Raw genomic sequence first — 6,000 nt, forward strand, 5'->3', positions numbered from 1 at the left:
TCTTCATGTATTCACTATGAATAGAAAGGGTTCAATCATCAGTGAGACCTTGATATTCGAATACTTGGAATGAATAATATACAAATGTGAAATTCAATTGTCACTACATTTCATTTATGCATCAGTTTGTTGTTATGTTTTGTTTTAAGTTAATCAAGATTACACGTAAATAGGGGAGGTTTGTTGGTGATTTTGTATCATCAATGTGTATTTAAGTGTAATGGATTGATTTGTTGACCAAAATCAATCTTGATGAATATTAAACAAGTAAGGAAGGTGTAGAGTGCATATTTGTTTAAGTTTATTCAAGATTCAAAGTAGACTGTCATTTAGGGGCGAAGCCCCTGAACAGACAGAGGTGCAGGGGCAGCGCCTCTGGAGTGGGGTCCAAGGGGCGACAAACCCTGGTGGGGTCCAAGGGGTAGAGCCCCTGGCTGGGTTCGAGTTGATGTTTTGGAAATAGTCTCGGTTTTTTACTTTGTTTTGACCCGTTTAGAAAGAACCCAGATTAGTGATAATTTTCATCAAACTGTTTTTTGTGACAGTTTTTCAGACATACAACTGTTTTGTGACAGCTTTCTGATGGAAAAGGTTTTTAAATAATTTTGGTCTTCATTTGATGGTACATTTGAAATTCATAACAATCAGATTTTCTGTTTTTGCTCTCAATTTCTGAGTCTTATCTGATTAAAGATTGGGAGTACCGCCCCAATACTTTGATCTGAAAGTGATACCAAAATTCTCAGAATTTCCAAGCCTTTCTATACCCCAAATTTCTAACAATTACCAGATCAAGAGACCCACATTTTCATTTGTTTACCTTCGTTCATGCATAACAGATGAAGAAGAAAGAGGACGTTCAATGTACATACATTGATTTGTTTTAATTAAATAAAACCCCTAACTTCTAACATGTACGAGTTTGCCCCTCCCTTACAAATAGTTCTTGTCTAAGCCAAATTCACTTTCATTTAACCAAAAAAGGCCCCTCCATGGACAATTGTCCTCAAAACTAATCCCATTCTCAAACTTGGGTTTAAAATATTCACTTCAGCCCCCTGTTTTGGAACAATATTACAATATCAGTCCTTTGGAGATGATTTTAACAAAATCGATCCCTATAATTTATTTATTTTTATCAAGGACCACCCTATACTTAATAATTAATACCAAAACTACCATTGAGTTTATTAGGTAATATAAATATAGCTGGTGGTTTGTTTTAAGAGCAAGGAACGTCACATAGAAATTTTCATGACAAGTTTCACACCACGAGCCTCGCCCACGCTACGAAAGTGAGTGCTTATGGCCCCTTTTTAACGTTTTATTATTTTGGGTAGAATACATATGAAAAACATTTATCAATTACGAAATATGCATGCAAAAACTTACATCTAGCTATAATCGATAGTTTATCAAAGTTTTATAACATAACTAATTTATCTTGATATACCTATGATATTGTTGTTTAAACATGTTACAAACTAGAAAATATAATTTATCATTTTCTGAACGTGTACAACAAATTTTTATCAATTTCGTATGATTAGATCTATATTTTGCATGTATTTTTACATATGTTGAAAATGTATGTATAAATTATAACACTCATATCTTGGAATTTATACATGTGCTTAAGAAACTTACCATATGTTTAAGCGAGTAAAATATACTTTAAGGATACATAGAACCTACTCAGATTTTATTGGGAACTTTGTCATATATCATAGTTAGTGGCCTTTATAGTGAGACATTATTCGTTACATAAGTTAAACCACTTAGTATTCCCATTCAACTATAACCGTTAAGACTCGGAGCAGTATATGTATGTATAGATCTATACGGGTTGACACCCCCACCTACGGTTGCTAGCTACAACCTCGACGGATCAATCGAACCAGGTGATAATTATCTTTAGTTTATTCACGATGTCCAATGAAGCATTGTAAGGGGTTACGTCTAGTCACATAGCTCGGTTATAGAACTCACTATAGGCATTAACCAGACTCTTTTCTAGAAACCATAGACTGGGTTTCTCTTTTTATCAAGCATTAACTAGATCATTTATCTAGAAACCACGAATTTGGTTTCTCTCTTTAGCAGACATTTTAAGTATGGATTTACTTATGATTTATCGCTTTATCAAATATTTTAAGTATGGGTTTAGTTATGATATATCGTTTTATCAAACATTTTTAAGTATGGATTTACTTATGATATATCTTTTTATCAAACATTTAAATATGGATTTACTTATGATTTATCCCTTTATCAAGCATTTAAAGTATGGATTTACTTATGATTTATCTCTTTACCAGACATTGTTTTAACTACAAAAGGAATACTTTTTAGACTTTTAAAGTATCATTATTGCGGTTAGCAGAAAACTTGTAACTCTCACCAACTTTTGTTTTGACTCTCAAACTACATGTATTCTCAGGAGATCATTGAACCAATTTTAGCATAAGAAATGTTCATGGATTTCGGGCAACCTAGTTTTACCTAACTTTTGTTTTATCGGCCTATCTGTTAAGGCATGCTATGAAATTATTATTATTGTTATTGTATAATCATGTATTCAAACCTTAAAGTGAAATATAATTGTTGTGATGTTATTGTTGCAACTTGTGATTTATATTCAATTTGCTTGTGATCCATAAACTAAGTCGCACATCCCGACATATTCCGCCGCCTAGGTTGGGGTGTGATAGTTATTATTGTAGATTCATTCAGGATTTCTCCAAGAAAGTTTTTTTGTTGACTTGTATGAAGAAGAAGAACTTGGATTTCCTTTGGGGGACTGAGCAGTATGCTACATTTGAGAATTTGAGGAGGAAGTCATTTTAATCCTAGGTATTGATCCTCCGTGAGGGTGTTGAGGATCTTGTGATCTTTTGTGATGTGTCGATCAGAGGTTTAGGAAAGAGGTAGAGTTATTTTTTATGCATCCAGACAATTGAAGCCTCATGAGGCTAGGTATCCGACATATGACTTGGAGTTGGGGGCTATAGTTTTTTCCCTCAAGATTTGGCAACACTATATCTATGCGGTCCGATGTACCATCTACATGGATCACAAGATTTTAAGATACCTCGAGGATCAGTCGAATCTGTCACACCCCAAAACCGGAACGACAGAAACGTTCTGGGGTGGAGGATGTCATGTACAATATCACAACACAGAATAATAGTAAACAAGCAAACAACATCATCCATTGCATTAATAATGTATTTTAATACAAGAGTGTTATGTATAGTTTATAAGACACAAAAATGTAAATGAAAATAGGAGATGAGTCTTGAACGAGCTCCATCTTCTCAAAACCTGGCATCGGTACTTGTCTTGAAAGAGTTATTTTGAAAGAGTTTATCAGCTTTAAAGCTGGTTCATAAGTATTTTAGTGTCATTGTTTGTATGAAAATGTTTGTAAGTGTTTAAATGTATAAGTTTGTAAATGTTTGTATTTGCTAGAAAATCCTATATTTTCTACTAATAGTAGCCTTCTACCAAGGCATCAAATGTATTGTATGTTTGTTCATTGTAAAAGTGAGTATTCCTCCCAAAGGTGACTATCATTAATAAAGTATAGTTTTTACATTACTGTTTATGTGAAATGATCACAAGGTAGATGTAATGGGGAAAATAATGAAGTACTGTAGTATTATGTTATAGTAACTACTGATGTACTAACTACCTTAAACCAATTGTTAATTAAGGTATAATGTGAAATAATTGTAACCGTACTAATTGACTAGTATAATCACGACGCTGTAATACGCCGAACAGTAATGACATTTGTCACCTGAAGACCTGCAGATCCCACTGTAGCTAGCAGCAAGGTGTAGGATGGTGAATCCAGTATAGATCTATACAAAAATTAACGCTCTCCCTCCAGTAGATTCTGGATACAAATCGAGCCATGGCAGGTGATGCCATGCCCCGAAACAGTGGTTCACATTTATGCTATAGTATACTTGTATATGTATTGTATGTACTAGAGTATTGTATGTTCTCTTTGATTATCATCCTAGTATGTTCTTTTGTATAGTGTATAGTGTGTATGTATTGTATGTACTACTGTAAGTTCTATCTGTATAGTGTATAGTGTGTATTGACTCATGTATGAACTGAGTCTTTGTATGTTTCATTGTACTAGAAAGTAGTAAGTAGTACACCTCTAAACTATACCTACTATAGTTTAATAGAAATGTTGTTTGAATTACTTAGTAAGTTTATACACCTTTGCTACCCAAAGGTGATAGGACTGAGGTAAAAGCTTTATATCTATACCTATGTACATAATATATAACTAAGGATCAAACGAAACTCGGACAAACAACAGGGTATTCTAAGTCCACAATCAAACAAGGAACAGGAATTAAAGTGAGTTATCAGTCCTAAGTCCTTCAAACCTTACTTATATAACTATATATGTATTGACATGATTTTGACAATATATAAGTTTGAAGAAATGAAAGTAAAGATTTGGTAACTAAGATCAAGTTTTATAAAGAGTTTAACAGGTAAAAGAGTTTGATAATCATTTTTAAGTAGTTTTGTTGACAAAACAGTTAAAAGTATAGTAAATCCATTTGTTTGATAGTTATAAATCACATGTGATTGATATTATAACGATAATGATTCAACTTGTATTCCCCCCCCCCCCCCCATAAAAGCATTTTAAAATATTTAAAAGGTTAATTAAGGGGTATGAACTCACCTTTAGTGAGTGGTTTGGATGAAAGTGTTGGATAAGGTGCTAGTTGTCAAGTGAAGACTTGAACACACACACTGATCCTATTTAACATATAAAGATACATATATGTATCTAATTAGTGATTATAACACTAATTAAGCATGTAAAGACACCCTAGAACATGGGAATCACTTTGATTCAAGTGTTATAAGTACAAAAGGGTTGCATCTAAGGGTTGTAGGGCTTCACCTTGGAGTTTACGGCTCAAGAGTAAACTCCCCATGAGTTCATGGCCAAGGGTTTGTGGCCCTAATGAGTTTACAGTCATAAACTCATGGCAAGTTGTACCATTTTGAAGTTTAAAGTCCTTAACTCACTTTGGAGGTGTTTTAGACCTAGTTCTAAGGATAAGGAAGGAAATTAGGGCTCATTTGCACCCATCAATAGAGTTTACGGCCCAAGGAGATTGCCTTGACCGTAAACTCTCTTTTGATCTTGATTTTGTGTTGTTTTTGTTGGAATAGTGTCTAAGGCTGCAACTATATAAGGCAAGTATTTGACCCGGTTGAGCATGGTCCTTTTTGGTTGCCTTCACCATAGCAACTTGACAGGATGATTTATAATGAGAGAAGGAATATTATTAATATATTATAAGAATAATATAAGGAATAATAATATTGTTATTTGATTAATATAAGTCATAAATTAATTTGGAATTAATTTGGTGACTTAGAGAGATTAATTAAATAAAGGGCTAGAAATCCTTTAAGGATAAGGGGTGGACGAATTCTAGGGCTTTGGATAGGCTTAGATTTCGTCCAAGGCTTATCATGGAAAGGATTTGGATTGCTTAGGGCTTAAGTTATCCAATTAGGGTTTAAGGGTGAAACCCTAGGAGCCTTACTAGTATAAATAGACCCTATGGGTTGAGGGAATTCAACACACTTGTCTTTAAAGAAACCCTGGCCGAATTCTTCCTCCCCTCTCCTCTCTCCTAAATCATCTTCTTGCTAGTTGGTGTTTGTAAGCCATTAGAGGAGTGAAAATTGTGACTCTAAAGCCTCAAGGACAACAAGATCAAGCAAGTGATTCAAGGTAAACTTCTAATCTCTGATTTCATATTGTTATTATTATGTATTAGCTATTAGAAGTCTTGGATTCAATGTATGTTCAAGTAGAGAAACCTAGATCCAAGCATTAGGGTTGCATGTGCACATAGGGATGTTCATATGGCTAAAACCCATCAGTTTTCAAGGTGTAAAATAAGTGATTTAGTCATATAACAAGCTAGGGTAAGAGTACTT

This window comes from Lactuca serriola, chromosome 4 (genome assembly GCF_051521515.1).
Source record: "Lactuca serriola cultivar US96UC23 chromosome 4, Lser_US96UC23_V15, whole genome shotgun sequence".
Taxonomy (NCBI): domain Eukaryota; kingdom Viridiplantae; phylum Streptophyta; class Magnoliopsida; order Asterales; family Asteraceae; genus Lactuca; species Lactuca serriola.